At 39.7% G+C, this 21,214-nt stretch overlaps 1 long non-coding RNA gene across 2 annotated transcripts in view; it reads left to right on the top strand.

The window, feature by feature from the left end:
- Window positions 1-1,237, top strand: part of LOC133077339 (uncharacterized) — a 93,621-nt gene extending 92,384 nt beyond the window's left edge. For both annotated transcript variants that reach the window (XR_009697701.1, XR_009697700.1), the window contains exon 4: window positions 1,009-1,237. This is a non-coding gene — a long non-coding RNA (uncharacterized LOC133077339). The remainder of the gene's footprint in view (window positions 1-1,008) is intronic.
- The last annotated feature ends 19,977 nt before the right edge of the window (window positions 1,238-21,214 follow it).

Below are 21,214 nucleotides of genomic sequence, written 5' to 3'. Positions count from 1 at the left end.
AGGTGGTGCTGGGGTGCCTACACCCAGAAGCCCAGAATGCCCAGGCAGCCCAACAAGCCACTTAGCAAGGGGAGCCAGAAGCAAAAGCTCTCTTGGGAGCCCAAGGCTACCGAAAGTGTGGAGACAGAGGGCACGATTCAGCAGGAACAGGACTCTGCTGTGTTAATTTTTATATTGAATGATGAACGGAAGTTGGCCACCAAGCTTAAGGAAAGTTGCTTCTCAGCACCTCAGTGTGTCAGGATTCTTGACGGAATCCAGGATAAAATAAGAGAAGTAATGCCAAATGGAAACAAGGGAATTGAAGATTTTGATAACGTGATCAAAATTAATGGAGGGTGTGTGCATGATATGTAACAGGAAAGTAGTTCCAGACTATCGAGATTACCTAATAATTGCTGGCCTTCTTCTCTCTCCAGCAGAGTTATAAGGGAGGCTTTGCCCTGTCACCCCTGCTTTTCCTTCTCCTGGGCCTGGGGTGGGGATGTGGGAAGAGGCACATTCATTTCTTGAGCTCACCCACTGCGTTATAGTAGGCTTTAGGGATATAGCATGAAACTAGATAGAGTTTAAAGTGTTTTAGTCCTTCCTGCTTTTTTATTCCTCTGAAAATTTAATCCAGCTATTGACCCTGCCTGGATGCTATTTCTTCTTCTTTGGTTGGGGTGGGATGGCTGTGTGTGTAAGTTTGTGTGTGTGTGTGTGTGTGTGTGTGTGTGTGTGTATGTCCCTGAGGCAGGTACATGATGTTCCAGCAGGGAGGCCAGGGCCAGGATCCTTTCTTGGTAACTTAGGGGTCAACAGCAGACTTGAAGGGAAGGAAGGCTTGGCTCGGGGGCCTTTAGATCAAAGGGGCCTCTGAGACCTGGTTGGACTGGCTACTCTTTGTTGGAGTGAAGTCTCCACAACAAGCATACTCGATCAGTGATTGCGTCAGTTGGGACTGTAGCAGGAAATAGATGGCACACTGAAATGGTCACTTAGAGTTTAATGAATGGATTTTTTCAGAGACATGGACAGGGCCAAGGAAATCAGCAAAGGATGAAGCACCCAGAGAATAGCAACAGTGGAGAGTGCCTTCTGATGATAATTGGCAATGCCATGGAGCTGCCACTTGGAAACTATATGTACCAGCTGAGGACTGAACATCTGACCATTGTGGTGCATCATTCCCTTATCACTGGAACATCTACAGGTATTATTAAACCCATTTTACAGATGAGGCATATTAAGGAATTTACCCAATGCCACACCTCCAGTAAGTGAGGAAACAGATTTGAGTGCAGTTCTGTCTGAATCTAAATGTCATGTCTTTTCTGGCTGCAACCATTACATCTCTCATTCAAGGCAGTAAGAGGTGAAGGCAGGGGTGGCGTCATCCTTACCTGTCCCTTTTATTATGAAAGCAAAAACTGCTGTGTCATCCCCAGAAGACTCCCACTTATTTCTTACTGGCCAGAACTGTGTTGTATGACCCCACTGCATGGCCCCCTTACATGCCTGCTCCCCACCCCTCCAGCTGCAAAGCAGGCTGGGAAGGTAAGTGTTTGGCTTTTCCATCCTGTATAGTGGAAAGTGATAAGGGAGCAGGAGTTGAGAATGATTCTTAGGTCCACCAACTAATGACTGACTTCTTTTTTCTAGAGTTTTTGTGACACAGTCTTTCTTTAGATAATTTGACACATTCCATCTGGTTTTGATCAATTAATGCAAGACTCTTCACTTTCTGGGTATTTAAGGTGACAGCATATTTCTGATCTATTATGTATTGGTCTCTCCTGTCTCTGGGTTTCTGGGAGGCACTTCACACGAAAGCCGGTGGGTGCTAACAATAGTGCCTATGGTACCAGGATTAGAGATCAGTGGAAAGCCCTAAACACACTCCCTGGCACATAGCAGATATTTGGCAAATGGTCGCTATGATCATTATTCATCATTTCTGCCTTTGCATGATAGGGGAAGGTCTTGGAGGGAGGTGGCTGGCTATGCAGATGGTATTGACAAATGGAATTTGGATGTGTGAGCTGTGGTTTAAGACACCAGGATGATGCATTCCTGGCTAAGTGTGAAGAATGGACGGAGGGGCAGATTGCATTTGTTCAGAGGGTAGCTAACAGATGTAGAGCTTTACACTGAGCAGAGCCAGAGAAGAGAGAAAACCATAGCCAGATAAATCGCTGAAATTGGTTCTACAGAGAATAGGAATTGTGAGTTAAAAGAAGGATAAAAATGTGGGAAATTGTTGTGATTTTGAGACAATTGGGGAAGTGAACTGGAGATTGTAGTACTCTAGGCATTGGGCTGACCTCGTTGTGTTGCAGTCATGTCACATTTACATTTGCTTTGCCTTGTCAACATAATCTGGAATACGATAAGCACCATCCTAATTTTCCCAAAGGGGATAGAAGTAGATTCCAGACCTAGAGATGGCATTCAGTCTAGATGATGGCTTAGATGAAAAAGAGATGTTCCCAGGCGCCTGCCTGAGGAGTCTATGGAAAATTAGAACAGTATCACTTACATCGCATTTATTATGTGCCAGGCACTGCTCTAATTACTTTGCTTAGATGGTTTCATTTAATCTTCACAGTAGCTGTGTGCAGTAGATACTTTTATCATCCCTGTTTTACATCTGAGGAAACTGAAGAACAGGGGGATAAGTGACTTGACTAAACTCACATGGCTCGTAGTGGTTTAAACCCAGCCAGCCTGCTCTGGAGGCCAGGCTGAGTCCCCATGTCAATATAGGTCAATTAGGTTGGCTTAAATGAATTTCCTTCTAAATGGAAGGAAATTTAACTTTCCTTAAATGAATTGCCTACTAAACTGGCAATCAGAGAAAAGTGGTGTAATGTGCACTTGCTTTTGAAATAAGTCAATTCTATTATAGAAGATGAGTAAATTTGTAAAATATAGGTGAAACATTTTAGGGTGTGTTAGATATAGACAAGCAGTTAGTAAGTAGGACATATGTGTTAAACATAGATGTGAAGGCATAAAGTGACCAAAAGATATCTGATATTCATGAGGTCCTGGGTACTAAATATTCAGTCATATAAATGTATATAGGATATATGAGATACTAAATATAAAAAAAGGCATAAGGTATTCAGGTTACTAAATGAGCACATAATATTAATGAGGTCCTAATTCACGTAGCCATTCTAGCCCCATGTATCCTCTGCCCAAGAAACACACATAAACCCAGGGCTGGTCATCAGCTAACTGGTGAGCTATAGCTATGGCCAGAGGTACTTGTCCCTTTGTTTCTCCAATGGAGCCAATGTGTGATGGGCCCAGGGCAACTTCCATCCTTGGGCCCCCTTGCTCAAATCTCAATTTTGATCTTTGTAACTATGGCATCAGTAGGAAAGACATGTGTGTGTGTGTGTGTGTGTGTGTGTGTGTGTGTGAGAGAGAGAGAGAGAGAGAAGACAAATGAACACTGCTAACCCAGGATTCAAGCAGTGAGGTCCTTCCACCCTGGCTGCACCCTATCTTAAGTGTGTTAACTCATCCTGGTCTCTTTTCCCTTCTTTCTCACTGTGTGTTCCAAATGGATTTTTAACAAAACATCCCATGACCTCCTGGTAGTATTTTCGGCATTCTGGTAGCCTGCAATGGCATCAAGATAATGCCCCACGGGACAGTGGTAGACCTAGGCTGTTGGGACCTCAGCAAGACCCCTGATAACGGTACATGAGATCCTTGTGGGCAAATATAAGCTGGGAGGTATGACAAACAGAAGGACTCCTGCCCGCTGGTGGCGGCAACATTCTGGGACCAGGGCGCTAGGAGGAGGCTCCTGGTGATACTCCATCTCTCTGGTGACTGTTCTGGCGACTAGGTGAAGACATACAAGGTAATTTAATCACATTTAAAGAGGTGACAAATATTTGAAGGTCTTCATGTTGGAGAAGGGTTTCATCTGTTCTGATTTTCTGAGTTGAGCTGTGGGCCATCACTTCCACTTGGGGCCAGATGCTGGGATGGGAGGGGGAGGGAGAGTGTGGGGACTGGCCGTAGAATGTAACGAGGGGCAGTTGAGTCCACAGAGCACCGAGTGAGGTGAAGCGGGGAAGGATGAGAACAGGGCTCAGCCCCAAGACTTGTGCATGGCAGGAGGGAGGTAAGAAAACTGGTCCTAGGTGAGGCGTACCACAGAGCAGGAGGTGAACAAAACCCAGGTGCCCCAGTAGAGGGGATCAGTGGTTTTCCTGGGGAATGTGAAGGAAGCTGCTAACCCCCAACATCCTGGGAACCAAATCTGTCTAGTATCTAGGGTCTGCTATGCCCATGTTAAGCCTGGCTCACTACATAACCATTGACAAGTATAGGAATTGTGGATACTTCAAGCTTGTTCCAGCAGTCACTGAGGTTCCTGCCCTCACACTCTTCCTAATTAGTTCCTATCTCGCTTCTTTCAAACTCTGAATCAGTGTGACATGAGCCTTTGGGCTGGGACTTATGACCTAAATAATTTGCATATATTTCTTCATGTAATTCTCATAGTCATCCTATCTATTTGATATTTTAATTCTCCTTTCACAAATGAAGCAAATGAGATCAAAGAAGTTGTGTGATTCATCAGTGGTCACAAAGGTAATAAGTGGGATAATTGGCACTTGAACCAAAGACTGTTTGACTGCAGCTTCAGGACCAGGTACCTTTCTTCTGTATCAGTGAGATTACTTCCCCCAGCTCTCTCCTATATATAACAACTCTGGAGCTTGAATTCCCTTTCCATTTTCCCTTGTGAATCCCAAACCCTCTCTTTGCTATATATGCCACTGGAATAACTTGAGAATAAAGATTTTATGTAGCAAATTTTTTTGTCTTGTGCATGTGTGTTTGGTGATCACCCTCAGCCTCATGAGTATATTTATCCTTGTCTTATCCTCACAAGTATTTCTAAGCAATATTTTGACAGATGCAAGGGCTGGCATAGTAGAAGCAGCTGTCTGTTATGTTGTCTCCAATGACATATGACAATCTTCCTCCTTAATTAGGAACAGGATGTATGCATGATTTATATCCGTAAGCTATAACTCTCCAACAGGTGAAGTCTCAGTTGTTAGTATTTGAAATATCCTCTATAAAGCCTACAATTAGTACAACAGAATGTGAATTGCAAAATGGCAGACACATCAGGTTGTGCCTGATATGATAAAAATAATAAAATTTCTTATTACCCTATAACTTGTTTATATATGAAATAAATGCGCCAATATATGGCACCTAGAGATGTCTAGAAGCATAGAATTTTAAAGCTTCAGTGATCTTTGTTGAAGTTTGAGGTCAATGTCTTTGTGCTTGAGGGATATTTTCAAATGGGTTGCGGGTGGTAGTGCTAAAAGAGACATGAATCACGCATGAATAAATAGAAAAAGATCCTAGAATTATTTTGAGAGAATGGAAACTTGGTCACTTAAAAAATATGTTAATTATAAAATGAATACACATTTATTGTAGACAATTTTGAAACAAAAATGTATAAAGTAGAAAATAATATACTCTTAATACCCAGAGTAAAGTTAACTGTTAAAATTTTAGGTATATTTCACTCCAGTTTTTATTTTTTTTTCAATATATCTCAAATAAACACAGATGTTCATATGTTTACAAAATTGGGATCAAGCTCATTATACTGAAATATAGTTTCATATCTCTGCTTTTCTTTAAAAAATTAAATTAATAAAGAACTTTTCCATATGCCACTATATATTCTTTGGAAATACATATTTTTAAATCTATTTATTCCTTTCTTGGACATTCTGGGGTTTTTTAGGGTATTAAAAGTGTAGTCAAACATTGCTTTGTTTTTATATCCAAAATTGTGAAATCCCTACATACAGGAAAAGCAATACAAGAAGTCAGAAAACGTTGAAAACATAAACAGTTCATGTAAAAGCAATTTTAACAACAATATTGCCTGCTTGCAGTGGTTTGGCTTATGAGGGCTAATTTTGTTTTGTTTTGTTTTTTGAGAGCACAGGTATTTGTTTATTCTACATATATTTGTAGAATATTCTACACACACTTCCTCCAAACTCCTCCTTTCTGTCCTCTGATTGGAATGCTACCCACGTCCCTTTGGTGACTGATGTTAGCCTATGGTGCTGATCAATTAAATCCCTGGTGTCAACTTCAGAAAGAACGCCTTTTATTAATTACATTCTTTGACTAATATATTTCTCTCTAAATGTCACGTTTCCATGGTAAGAGGTTTCAGTAAGAACTAAAGTGTTTCAATAAGTTACAGTTTTTAAAGAAGTTTATTTCATAAAGAAAAGAATTTGAAAGTAAAAAGCCCCTATTTTTTCCTATGTGACCATTCACCTCATAGCGCAACAAAGCAAAAGCGACCAGAAGTCAGTCTGGCCTGGGTTTGGTCTTGGGTGGGCAGGGACACTCCTGCTCTGGACCCCAGGACCACCTGTGGTGGCTGCCCTTTAATTGTTCACTGTGACTGGAGCTTTTAGTCGTTCTGTTTCCACACAGTGTTGCCCATAGAGATCTAATTTCCTCTCTGTGTTATGTTGACTATTAAACTAATTGTAACAGTGAGTGATTTTCAAACTGTGTTCCACAAGGCATGAAGGCAGAGATCTCCCAAGTTACCTGGGAGGTTGTTAAATATGCTGGTTCTGGACCTTAATTCTGGAGATTCTGACTCAGCAAGTCTGGGATGGGGTCCACATTTTGAGAACCACCGTCCTGGGAGGGGGCTGGATAGCGGTAGCTTTATCAACCCTTCCCTCTGTTCTACTACAATAGCAGTTTTTAAAAAAAGTCTGAAAACAGCTTTTCTAGAGAATGCTGTGCTTACTCCACCCTAGTATGAGCATCAGAAAAGCAATGACTTTCAGAAGCTTACAAGAGGTGACTCTGCAACACAGGGTGGTTACCAGCTGCTTCACTTCTGGAAAAACTGTAAGATGCTCTGTCCACTACTTCTGCCTTCCTTCTGTCCTTCCTCCTGCCCTGACTTCTCAGCGATTAAATCGGCATTCTCTATGATGTACAGCGTGATGCTGGTGGGTGTTTTCAGGAAAAATGAGAAATGGGGCATAAATAGTTACTTAGCTTTTACAAGAGCATAAAAATATAAAAGTAATGTGCTGCACAATTTTTGGTGTGGAGGGCTCATCCTACACTGACATATGAATATGCTGTTCCTTCTAAGTGGGTTGTTGAGAATAGGAGGGTAAGTTATTTAAAACAGTGTGTGCATTATGTGGTCAACAACTTTACGTTTTAAATAATTCAGTATAGACATGTAAGTGTATGTGTATGAATTGTTTGGAATTCATTCACATTTGGGCGGTCAGTTAACCTAGGCTGCATGCATGTTTCTAGGAATAGTTTGTTGATATTTAACCAAACGACATACTTTGCAAACAGCCCCTCAACCCTTCCAGCCATCTTTATCTTGGATTAAAATGAGACTAGACATTTTGTTAAACGTTACTAATGGGTTCTCCTTGGTGAAATTAATAGTTTGCTATTTTGTACAATGGCTTTTAGAATTTTTTTTGCTGAAATTATTGGTCTTTAAGATATATGGATTGATCAAAATATTTTAGAGAAACTCTCCCATTTTGCATGATAGGGTATAAGAAGCTAGGAAGCCTGCCTCCCTCACATGTGAGGTTGGTGCCTGAGACTTGAATACAATATGTTCTTGTGTTCCCAGAATTTAGAAGATTCTGGTCATTTGAGGCTGACTGAGAGGTTAACTGAATTTGCCTCTAGAATTCATGATTTTCTTGAATATTTTTTTAATGCAAGGTGTGGCTAGAGCATTTAAGAAGATGAGCCTGGGGGGAAAAAAAAGAAGAAGAAAAAAGGGACTGGCAGTCCAGTGGTTAAGAATCCGTGCTTCCACTGCAGGGGGCATAGGTTCAATCCCTGACCAGGGAACTAGATCCTGCATGCCCCGCGATCTGGCCAAAAAAAAAGACAGAGCCTGGGACTTCATCTAGCTAAGAAAACAGGTTGCCTTTGTGCTATCTGCCAATAAGTGCTTGTATTAGTGGCAGAATTTAATCTGAGAACTGCTTTATCTATAACCTGCCACAAAATTCAAGCATTTATTAATAATCTGATACAAATGTACTTTCATATAAGAACATTTATAATATCAAGATGACAATTGAAAATCTTTTGAATTATTAAAAGGAACCATTCCACATTACAAAAAAATTCTTCTTTGCCTTAAATTGAAACCCAATTTTGTGATGAAAGGAATCAGAATAAATACAGGTTCAATTTAAATTTTATGATAACTACTGTGTATTTATCTGACAATAAGTATATTTATCTGATAATAAATATATTTATCTGACAATATAATGGCTAGTTGATGATTTGTCTTCTCAAAACATCTGTGCTGGTAGTCTTTCTACTGTTTTAAATATTCTTCATTAAATAGCTATGGAAGAAGCACTTTCACTTCTGGGAAGATGGAGTAGACGTACTTTTCCCCATTTCATGTACTAAGTACAACCCAAAACCCTGGACAATATATATAAAACAAACATAAGAAGATTCTGAAAGATGAAAAGAGGAAAGCAGACCAGCTAGGAACCTCAGGACACAAGGAACGACATAATGGTAAATTTCCTGGGTTTTCTTTTTGTCTCATAAATCCCAGACTTGGAGCTTAATAAACCTGTAACCTGGAAACACCAAGTGCAGACAGAAAAAGCCCCAACACAAGCATGCTCTCTCTAGCCAAAGGACCAGGAAAGGGGCAGCTTAGGAAGACAGAAAACGTTTAGACAATAACTGCTCCACTCCAGCCAAACACCACAGAAGAACCAAGGCCCCACCTCCACCAACACCAGAAAAGACTCCTACCCTCTCCACACTGGAACAAGGAAACCCCTCACCTGGAGTGGTGTCAGAGGAGACCACATGGAGCGTTAAGATTTTCACCACTGCCCAGTGGTGATGAGACCACCTCCCTGACCCCCATGGTGTCAGTAGAAGTACAAGTTATCTATGTATAATGCAATACCCAGAGAAATCACTAAAAATACTGTACAAAGAGATACATTTAAAAATAACATAGATTTATTATAACCCACAGGAAGATAGGAAAAAGGAAGCAAATGAAAAACTGAGAGAACAAACAGTAAACAAAATATAAAATGGCAGGCTTAATTCACAACATATTAATAATTGCATTAAATGTGAATGGTTTACATATATCAACTATAAGACTGTCACTGGCAGAGTTTATTTAAAAAACATAACTCAACTGTATGCGATCTATAAGAAACTCACTTCAAATATAACAATGTAGAAAGGTTGAAAGTAAAAAGATGAAAAAGATATATGATGCAACCATTAATCAAAATAAATCAGAAGTGGCTATATTAATATCATATAAAGCAAACTTTAGAGCAAAGAAAATTAGTCAGAAAGGGACATTATTTAATGCCAAAATGTCAGTATACCAAGAAGAGATAGTAATCCTAAATGTGCATGCATCAAACAATAGAGCTGCAAAATATGTGAAGCAAAAACTGATAGAACTGAAAGTAGAAATGGACAAATTCCTCATTATAGTTGGAGATTTCCATACTCCTCTAATAACACTGATAGAACAACTAAACAGACAATCAGCAAGGATATACAAGAATGCAACAACATTATCAGCCAACAAACTTTAATTGACATTTATAGAAAGATTCACCCAACCACAGCAGAGTACATATTCTTTTCAAGTGCCTATGGAACATATACCAAAATAGGACATATCTTGGGCCATAAAACTTTAAGAGAATAGAAGTCATATGGTATGTACTTTCTGGACACAGTGGAATTAATCTAGAAATCACTAACAGAAGGATCACAGCAAAATCTCCATGTACTTGGAAACTAAACAATACATTTCTAGGTAATCCATGGGTTTTGATTATATTGAAGTAAAAATAAATTGAACTGAATGAAAATGAATATACAGCATATCAAAATTTGTGGGACTCAGCTAAAGCACTACTGAAAAGAAAATTTATAGCATTAAAATGCTTTCATTAGAAAAGAGGAAAAGTAATCTAAGTTCTTACTTCAAGAATCTATAAAAAGAAGAGCAAAATAAGTGAAAAGCAAGCATAGGGAAGGAAATAATAAAGAAAAGAACAGAGATCAATGAAATTAAAAACAAAAGTAGAGGAAATCAGTGGAACAAAAAGTTGGGTTTTTCTAAAATTTTTTAATGTTTTAAAATTTTTATTTTTAAATAAATTGGGTTATTTGTATGGAAATATGTTAACATAAATGTTTCAGACATTACATGAAATTTCTAAAAATCTTTAAAAAAATAATTTTATTTTATATTGGAGTATCATCGATTACAATGTTGTGTTAGTTTCAGGTGTACAGCAAAGTGATTCAGTTATACATATACAAGTGTCTATTCTTTTTCAAATTCTTCCCATTTAGGTTATTAAAGAATATTGATTCTTTGAAAAGACCGCACGCCTCAGTGAAGATCCTGTGTGCCACCACTAAGACCCGACACAGACAAAAAAATTAAAATAAATAATAAATAAGTAATAAAAAAATAATAATTTAAACCCTCCCAAAATAAATCTCCAGGCCCAGAAGTTTTCACTGGAGAATACTAACAAATGTTTAAAGAAGAACTAACGCCGATTCTACACAATCTCTTCAAAATAGAAGAAAAGGAAGCATTTCCAATTCATTTTATGAAGCCAGTATTTCTTGATACTAAAAACCAGATAAAGACAGCACAAAAAAGAAAAACTATAGACCAATATCCACGTGAATATAGACACAAAAGTTTTTGCAAAATATTGGCAAATAGAATTTGGCATTCTATAAAAAGAATTATACACCACGACCAAATGGGGTTTTCTCCAGAGATGCAAGACTGGTTCAACATTTGAAAATCATATAATGTAATTCACCGTATTAACAGGCTAAAGAAGAAAAATCATATGATCATAGATGCAATCACATATCAATAGATGCAAAACTTTTTTGAAAATTTTAACATTTTTGATTAAAAAAAAACCTCTCAGAAAAACAGGACTAGTGGGGAATTTCCTCAACTTGATAAAGTGAATCTATAAAAATCCGAAACCTAACATCAAACTTAATGGTGAAAGACTGCACGCTTTCCCCCTAAAAATGGGAACAAGGCAAGGATGTCAGCTCTCACCACTCTTATTTAGTATAGTTTTGTAAATTCTAGTCAGTGTAACAAAGCAAGAAAAGGAAATAAAAGGCATACAGATTGGAAATGAAGAAATTTATCTGTCCTTATATGCAGATGACATAATTGTCTCTGTAGAAAATCCCAAGGAATCAACAAAAAGGAATCCCTCCCCAAAACAAATGAACAAATCTCAACTCCTAGAACAATTAAGTGAATCCAGCATAAAACTGAATTATTTTTCTGTATATGAGTAATGAACATGTGGACACTGAAATTAAAAGTACAATACCATTTACAATTGCTCAAATAAAAAATAGGTAGAAATCTAACAAAACAAATAAGACTTGTATTCCACAGACTACAAAATACTGAATAAAAAAGTCAGAGATCTAAATAAAGATACATATCATGTTCATGGTTTGGAAGACTCAGTATAGTAAAGATGTCAGTTCTCTCTGAATGAAATATTTAATGCCATTCCTATTAAAATTCTAGCAAAATTTTTATAGATACGATTATCCTAAAATTTATATGGAAAGGCAAGGGAACTATTTTGAAAGAGAGGAATAAAGTGGGAGGAATCATTTCCCAGTATCAAGACTAATTATAAAACAATAGTAATCAAGATTGTTTGGTATTCATGGAGAGTTAGACACATAGATCAATGGAATAGAATAGAGAACTCAATAAGAGACCTATACAAATACTTGCAACTGATTTTGACCCAAGTACAAAAGCAATTCAATACAGGAAGGATAGGCTTTATAAAAAATGGTCCTGGAGCAATTGGACATCCAGAAACAACAAAATAAATCTTGCCTAAACCTCATAACTTATACAAAATTTAACTCAAAATTGATCATGGACTTAAATGTAAAATGCAAAATTATAAACCTCTTAGGAAAGACATAGGAGAAAACTCAATTTGGGATCTAGGGCTAGGCAAAGAGTTCTTAAGGGGGACACCAAAGGCACAATTCATAAAAGGAAACTTGATAAATCAGACTGGATAAAAATTTTCAACTTTTGCTTTGTGGAAGACCTTGTTAAGAGGATAAAAGAAAAGCTACAGATTAGGAGAACATACCTGCAAACCACATATCTGACAAAGAACTAGTACCTAGAATATATTAAGAACTCTCAAAACTCAACAGTAAAGGAACAAATAATCCAATTATTTAGTCAAAAGACATAAAGAGATATTTTAAAACCAAAGAGGATGTACGTATGCAAATGAACACATGAAAAGATGTTCGACATCATTACCCATTATGGAAATGCAAATTAAAAGTAGAATGAGATATCATAACACACCTTTAAGAATGGCTGAAAAAATACATATGATAATACCAAATGCTGATGAGGATGCAAAGAAACTGGATCACTGATACATTGCTGATAAGAATGTAAAATGGCACAGCCTCTCTGGAAAACAGTTTGGCAGTTTCTGTCTATGCAATTATTAAGTTATTTTTTATAACATCAATAGCTAGTGCCTATAAGAGCTTCCACAGTTGACTCATCCTTCTTTTGATTGACTTGTTCTTTTTTAAAATAGCAGTTACTTTCAATGAAGCTATGGTCAAATCCACAAGCCTGGGAGCCATCTTGTCTCTGATGCATTTGGGTATCTTGTACTCTTGTGCATTGATTTTAAGCCATGCTATTGCCCATGTTTTCTAAGTTCTTGGATGAACATCATTACAGCTTTGAAATGTTGACAACTTTAAAATATAGCTGTCACTGTTACTGTTTTTCTCCAGGACATTGACTTTGAACCCATTTAGGACTCCTATTGATGTTTCCCATGACTTTCCCTGAGTAATATTGGGAAAAAGCCAAAGTTGATTCTCAGTTTCTCACCTCTGCATCCTGTGCTCCAGCTGTGAGGCCAAAGGGAATGCATTGTTGGGCAAGAATGCACCTGTAACGTGAAGTATCTCTGGAAACCCCGCTGTGTTCTCAGCCTCACACCCAGTGAAGAGAACTTGCTCCATGTGATTAGACAAGTGGAGTGTGGTGCAGAGAGAACTAAAGTTCCTCTGTGGTGTATTAGAGCGTCTGGGTCCACAGGGTCCTTCAGGTTTTGCCTGGTCGGCAGACTCCAAATCCAGTAGTGGTTTCAGGGGTTTCTTTGTCCATTGAAGTGACTACGGAGTGACTTCTTCATGGAACCCATAGTGTCACCTTCATGGGGCAAACTTCCTTGGGATTTAACCAGATGTTGATCCAAACCAAGCCTATAGCATCCAAAGCCCAAAATGAGGCTGCCCTGCCCATTAACAGTGCATTTCTAGCAGGAGGATAGTGGTTTTGAGGCAAGGGAAGGTATTTAGTATGTGCTCCCTGCCTGACTGCTTTTCAGCCGTGGCGGTCTGGGCTCTTGCTAATTTGTCTGACTGTCCTCATGTCTGAAGCTAGAGGAGTGAGAAGTACTATGTGCTGGGTTGGAAAGGTCAGCCTTGCCAGAAAGAGGTTCTATCCTTGTTAACATCTTGGTTTTCTTAATCTCTGCCGTTTCTCTTTCTCTGCAATTTTTGTTCACTGGTTCTTTGGTTCAGTAATTCTTTTGTTTACTGACATTTGGAAGGTAGAAACAGAAGAAAAGATTTTAAACTTTGAATTCCCACTGTTTGGGGTCCAGCACATGATTTTTTTCCCCCTTCAGATTGGAAGTATTTGGATAAGACTACATTTTAATTTTTTCTTTAGTAGATTATCCTTGATATTTTATTTTATCATTATTCAAATCCACTATAAGTTTGTATATATCAAGATTGTTTTGTATTACAGGATTCTTCAGGCACAAGTGGAGCTTACGTAGCCAATTGTATTCAGCGTTCACAATGCACACATAGACAGTCCATCATTTTTGATGATAAAACTCCTTAGGATGTGGACTGGCATAGCTGTTCATAACAGAAAGTTTAAATTGGTGGAAAATAAACTTCATTTTTGAGGCAATAAAACATCAATGACAAAACCACTAGCAATGCCACAATCCCTTGTAGGATTTTATATTTGAACAATAATGAAAAGAAAAACAGAAATGAGAACTTGCCCCTCCCGAGAGCTTACTTTTTTTCTCTCTACATTCCCTGGCCGGAAGCCTCAATTTTTCAATGGTGAGTTTTTAGAAGAGCGTCGTTTTGCATTTCCTGGACAATCTATCACACAGTGACTCACAGAGCTGGGGTGTGCAGGGCGGGCACATCGGGTTGCTCTGACTGAGAACAAGATGACATGATGTCATAGTCAGCTCCGTGTAATGCGTCATCCACACAAGATCACCAAGCAGCTCTTGCCTTGATTCTGAATCTCAGAAGATACTGCAAAATGCTGGAGGGAAAAATCTGTCTTATGGGATTGTCTGCCGCAGGCATAAAATAAAAATCAGTTTGATCCTTTGGAGGTACCTCTACTCCCAAAGGATCCCAATGTACTCAGCCCCTGCCCCAGGAGTATTAGTCACACATCTCTGAAACATCTCCTCTGTGCTAGAAAAGGCAGTTCCCTCGGAGGCAGCCCTCTCTGCAACAGGTTTTATTTTGAATGGGATATTAAATAGTACTTCTAATTAAAATGACAGGGGAAATTGTAGGGAGGCAAAATGTAATTTCCCATGTTGGAATCTGACCAAGACATAGTGGTTAATAATCCTTTTTTAAAGGACTATATGACTTAAGGGGAAAAGAACCCTCTTCATTGCAGAAGACACAGTGTCTTGGATAGGATGAAAGGGTCAGAGGAAACAGGTCAGAACAGCTGGAGGAAGGGTGGACAGTACCCAATAACTAGGAGATCAAATCAACCAGTATGTTTAAATGGATGAGAAAGTTATCAGGTCATCATCTGTATGAAAATACGTGTCTGGTGTTTTAGGAATGTTGTTAGAATTGAACTGGCCATCAAATGACAAGGTACAATTTCCTCCTGAAACTCTTGAGTGTCCAACATCTTGAAGAGGGAGAATGCTTGAGAGACCACCTGCTCCGTTTTCTGCATTCAGGTTGAATTGTTTAAAAGCATCTCAGAAAGTTGAGAAGCTACCCTACTTTAAAAAAAAATTCCGGGGGAGGAATATCAGAGAACCAAAGGTAACATATCTAAGTTAGAAACCTCAAGTTTCAACTAAAAGTGGGCTCTTCTTGTTCTTCCTTTAGAGGAAATGAAAAGTACCTCTTCACTGTGTGAAAGCCATTCCCGCACTTGAAAGACATTGTTACACAGCTCTTTTTGCTAAACTCAATAACCCTATTTCCTTAAAAGTTTTTCTAAGTTTTATTTCCCCATTCTGATTCTCTGACGGTTAGAGGGTCTGATATTAAATGGGAGAGCCCTCGAAACCTGCCAGAACTTCACTTATTTAAAGCATTTTAACTCTTATTATTTTATATTCATTCTGAAGAATCTGCAGAGCCCTTCACTGAGGATCTCCTGGCAGAGAGCTGACGAGCTGACAGGAAAGGAGAGAGCCACCGAAATCTTTGAACTGTCTGTATAGCCCACGAACTGGTGACACGTTGTAAACTAATGATGGAAGCCAATGATGTTGTAAAGCAACTTTGATTGAATTGAGCTTCCAGGTGGCGCCTGGCAGAAGGGCCTCAGAGCAAGGCATCACGGGAGACTCGTGGGCGCCATGATTGTCTAGTTGTCGGCTGGGAGGTTTCAAGGCGCTGCTCCTGTTTTCCTTCCAGCCCTGGCACCAAATGGCTGACCCACAGGTACACTTCCTGGGAGTGGTTAGGGCCCAGTGCCTTCATTCCCCTGACTTGGGTTTACAAGGGTGGTGTTCCAGAGGCCATTTCCTCCTTTGCAGCCCGTCTGTGATCCACGTAAGTTGCACTAGGTGGATGGTGCTGTTTGGCTTCAGCTTCTTTCTCTTATGTGTGTGAACCACTGTGTTAAAGGAAACACCACATGTGAATTTGGCCAAACTAATTAAAATAGTAAAGTTGTTTGTCTAAATAACGTAGAGTCATAGCAAATTAAAAGCCAAATACCACACTATGATAAAATGTAATTTTCAGTAACCTTGAACTCACTTCAATTTCTTCTTAGGCTAACCCTGATTCTAAGAAAATATTTTAAAAGCGTTCATTCAACAAATACGCTTTGAGACACCCTTTAATACCAAGTACTGTGCTAGGCATCGGATTTGCAATAATAAATAAGACAAAGTTGATTCCTTTCCACAGAGAGATGATAGTCTGCAGGAATACAGTCTTCTAATGGATTAAAAACCTCTCCTGGAATTGCAGTTCTTTCAGGATATATAAGGTGCCTGGTGTCTGGCTCTAGTTCCTGAGAGTTTCAGAGCAGGAAACGTCAAAATTAAAAATGCACCAGGTGAAGGCAGGCTTTCAATGTACTGCTTCTAGTTCTCAGAAGAAAAGTGTCGTTTGATCCTTTGTTTCCCTGTGGTAAAGCAGAAGGGAGAAAGGAGAAATGCGGGGTCATGTCCACAGCCTAAGTCCCATGATTTTTTTCCCAGAGGGATTCCAGGAGCTTCTCAGTCGCTTCAGCTTTCTCTCATCTTCCATCAGATGAACAGCTTCTAACCTGCTTCAGTTTCCCCTCATCTTCCTTCAGATGCACAGGTTAGTTTCATATACTAATTCTCTTACCTACGTCTTCTGATTCCCTGTGATTTTTATAGTGCGGCGTCTGAGACAGTTTACTTATATTTTCAAATAAGTATTTATAATCAAATAGGTTCATTAAAAATTGTACATGTTCATTAAATTTGGAAAACATAGGTACGTAGAAAGAAAAAGTCTATAATCCCACCACCTAAACATATTCACCATTTATATTTTGGTGAACTGTCTCCCAGGCTATATTTTTTCTTTGTATAACTGTTATTTGAAAATGTGAAATCATAACATATGCACACTTTGTTCCCTTAGACTTTTGACTTAGCATTATATCCTAAGCATTTTCCATAGTATAACATTCCTTCAGAATCCTTGTTTAATTATGTCCTGATATTCCACGGAGTGGAGCCATCTTATTTTATTTAACTATGTTGTCTCCTACATAGACTTCTAGTTTTTCACAGTTATAAACAATGCTAAGATGAATTGCTGTGCAGATTATTTTCATCTAAAACTGGGAAGATATCAGTTTATATCAAAATTAACTCATCAAAATCTCTTGAGTAAGACATTGGGCTTTGAAACAGAACTCTAAACTTTCCAAACACCCACGGTAAGCCCCTCTCTGGTCCCCCACTCTCCTGTGTGAGGAGGGGAGTCTTGCTGCTCCTGTTGGTTTCCCCTTTCTCCTGTCAATCATGTCATTTCCCCTGTCAATCATGTCATTTCCCCCATCCAGCCTTGCTTGAATGGAGCCTTCATCAGTCAGGTTTACGAATGACTAGAGCGTCTTTCTGGAAATGGTTCAATCAGCCCTTGCGTTGCTGCTTCTAAGTAAAGCACAGACTTTGGCAACTGTCTGATAAATTTGCCTCGAGCTTTCTAGAAACAATTTAGGTCTGAATGGTGTAGTTTGTTTGGAGTCAGGGATGTTGTAACTTGCCGATAACTGGGTGTGTTTTTCAGGGGAATGGGCCAGGCCCTCTCCTTAGCAGACGTATGGAGGAGTGGAGTGGGCCGACTGGCAGGAGAGTGGGCGTGGAAGCTCCAGAGATGTGGCTTGGAAGTGGGGTCACAGAGTCCAGGAGAAGATCGGTGAGGGATGGCCAGTAATGGCTCATGTGAAGTCAGCTCGCGGCGTGGCCACCAGTGATGGATTTAGACACGCTCGTGTGCTTGGTTGAATGTCTGGGTGAGCATGTGAATTGGAAAGGGAGTCTCATGCAGCATATTATTTCTATTTTGGTTGGTATTTCCTAAGATGGACAGTTGGAACATTAGGATTTTGTGGGCCAATTACATGCTTTTGAGCTATTTAATGGCACATACTTCATATGATATATGACATGGAAAGTAAGATATGCGTGATTGCTTTAGATAATTTTGCCATTTGATTACGATATTGTAAGTTTTGAGCTTGAGAGTTTAGGCGACACCCAAGACCATTGAGCAAGAGGACATGAAACATCGCTGCCATGCCACCCGCCTGCGAACATCCAGGGCTTCTTTGTACCGCGGTGCCACACGCAGGAGCTGCTCCAGGTCGGGGAGGCAAAGAACAGTGTGTGCGCATGTGTGTGTGTGTGTGGTGACGTGTGCTACTCTGGGATGAACACCCAGCGGCAGGCCCTCCTGACAGATTCCTAGAACGAGTCATTGCTACTGCTCTATGGGCCCAGCGTGCCGATGGGTGTGACTCTGCAGACCTGTGCTCACCTGTCACTGGAGCTGCCCTGGAGGTATCTGGATTTGGTCAAGAGTGAGAGAGTATTGCTTGGCCCTCTGTAAACCATAATATTACCAGTCAGGGCCTCCTAGGGGAAATGTCTTCTCTTGCCATCTGCATGATTCCTCTCACCCAGGAAGCAGTGGGCAGTGTGCAGTGAGCAGCAGCTGGGCACCAGAGTAGCTGATTCTCAAATGCCAGCCCATGTCAACTCTCTGATTTTTCGGGGATGGTGCTAGGGCCCTGGGAAGGGATGTGGAATTACACCGTGCCAGCCAGGCTGGGCTCCCCCCGGCAGCCTCTGCTGCAGGCAGGGGGGGTCACACCACTCACTTGCTCTCTGATCCTGTGGGAAGAAGCTCTCCCAGTCCTAATCGTTTCCCACATGCACAGCTGTCATGCCTCAGAGGGACCAAGAAATAAAAGGGGTTTGAAGAGAGGTGCAGGCAGCTACACGTGTGTATAATTGAAATTTTCTTTGCAGTACTTCTCCCCATAAGGGTTTAATTGCTCACAGATAATTAAACCATACAGAGGTCTTGAGAGCCTTACAAGAGGAGACTAGATAACCCCCAGCAGCACACCCACTGCATTCCCGAGGCGTCTTCCCATCCTGGCTCTGTACAGTGGGGTAAATGGACGACGTTGTTCTGGCCTGGTGCTGAAGGAATATAAAGAATCTGGGGTATTATTCACGGTGCCAAGTACGTTCTTGTCTTAGAGAAGTGCCCAAAGCTGTAATGTCCACTCAGTTCACTTTTAGTGGGGAACTGAGGCACTCTACCAGGTCAAAGGGAGAAGAGCCTTTTCTCCAAGCTGACTTTTCTAGTTTAGCTGCTTACATGAGCCAAACGCACCAGGATTGACTCAACTCCCCTCTCTATTTAGCATATCTAAACCATATAGTTACGCTCGACCTGACGTTTTAGTTCTCACCAGGCCGTTCCCAAATTTACCCTGAAATGCATTCTGTGAAACCCTGAGGAGATATTTTTTGTTTGTTTGTTTGTTTGTTTACATCTTTATTGGAGTGTAATTGCTTTACAATGTTGTGTTAGTTACTGCTGTATAAAAAAGTGAATCAGCTATACATACACATATATCCCCATATCCCCTCCCTCTTTTTTTTTTATAAACATCTTTATTGGAGTATAATTGCTTTACAATGGTGTGTTAGTTTCTGCTTTATAACAAAGTGAATCAGTTATACATATACATATGTTCCCATATCTCTTCCCTCTTGCGTCTCCCTCCCACCCTCCCTATCCCACCCCTCTAGGTGGTCACAAAGCACCGAGCTGATCTCCCTGTGCTATGCAGCTGCTTCCCACTAGCTATCTATTTTACATTTGGTAGTGTATATATGTCCATGCTACTCTCTCACCTCGTCCCAGCTTCCCCTCCCCACCACATCCTCAAGTCCATTCTCTACGTGTGCGTCTTTATTCCTGTCCTGCCCTTAGGTTCATTAGAACCATTTTTTTTTTTTTAGATTCCATATATATGTGTTAGGATATGGTATTTGTTTTTCTCTTTCTGACTTACTTCACTCTGTATGACAGACTGTAGGTCCATCCACCTCACTACAAATAACTCAATTTTGTTTCTTTTTACGGTTGAGTAATATTCCGTTGTATATATGTGCCACATCTTCTTTATCCATTCATTTGTCGAGGGACACTTAGGTTGCTTCCATGTCCTGGCTATTGTAAATAGTGCTGCAATGAACATTGTGGTACATGTCTCTTTTTGAATTATGGTTTTCTCAGGGTATATGCCCAGTAGTGGGATTGCTAGGTCGTATGGTAGTTCTATTTTTAGTTTTTTAAGGAAGCTCCATACTGTTCTCCATAGTGGCTGTATCAATTTACATTCCAACCAACAGTGCAAGAGAGTGCCCTTTTCTCCACACCCTCTCCAGCATTTATTGTTTGTAGATTTTTTTGATGATGGCCATTCTGACTGGTGTGAGGTGATACCTCATTGTGGTTTTGATTTGCATTTCTCTAATGACTAGTGATGTTGAGCATCCTTTCATGTGTTTGTTGGCAACCTGTATATCTTCTTTGGAGAAATGTCTGTTTAGGTCTTCTGCCCATTTTTGGATTGGGTTGTTTGTTTTTTTTTTGATATTGAACTGCATGAGCTGCTTGTATATTATGGAGATTAATCCTTTGTCAGTTGCTTCGTTTGCAAATATTTCCTCCCATTCTGAGGGTTGTCTTTTTGTCTTGTTTGTAATTTCCTTTGCTGTGCAAAAGCTTTTAAGTTTCATTAGGTCCCATTTGTTTATTTTTGTTTTTATTTCCATTTCTCTAGGAGGTGGGTCAAAAAGGATCTTGCTGTGATTTATGCCATAGAGTGTTCTGCCTATGTTTTCCTCTAAGAGTTTTATAGTGTCTGGCCTTATATTTAGGTCTTTAATCCATTTTGATTTTATTTTTGTGTATGGTGTTAGGAAGTGTTCTAATTTCATCTTTTACATGTAGCTGTCCAGTTTTCCAAGCACCAGTTATTGAAGAGGCTGTCTTTTCGCCACTGTATATTCTTGCCTCCTTTTTCAAAGATAAGGTGACCATATGTGCGTGGGTTTATCTCGGGCTTTCTAGCCTGTTCCATTGATCTCTATTTCTGTTTTTGTGCCAGTACCATACTGTCTTGATTACTGTAGCTTTGTAGTAGACTCTGAAGTCCGGG

Source organism: Eubalaena glacialis, chromosome 17 (assembly GCF_028564815.1).
Source record: "Eubalaena glacialis isolate mEubGla1 chromosome 17, mEubGla1.1.hap2.+ XY, whole genome shotgun sequence".
Lineage (NCBI taxonomy): Eukaryota > Metazoa > Chordata > Mammalia > Artiodactyla > Balaenidae > Eubalaena > Eubalaena glacialis.
The sequence above is the reverse complement of the archived record's forward strand: the minus strand, read 5'-3'. Positions and strand labels throughout refer to the sequence as shown.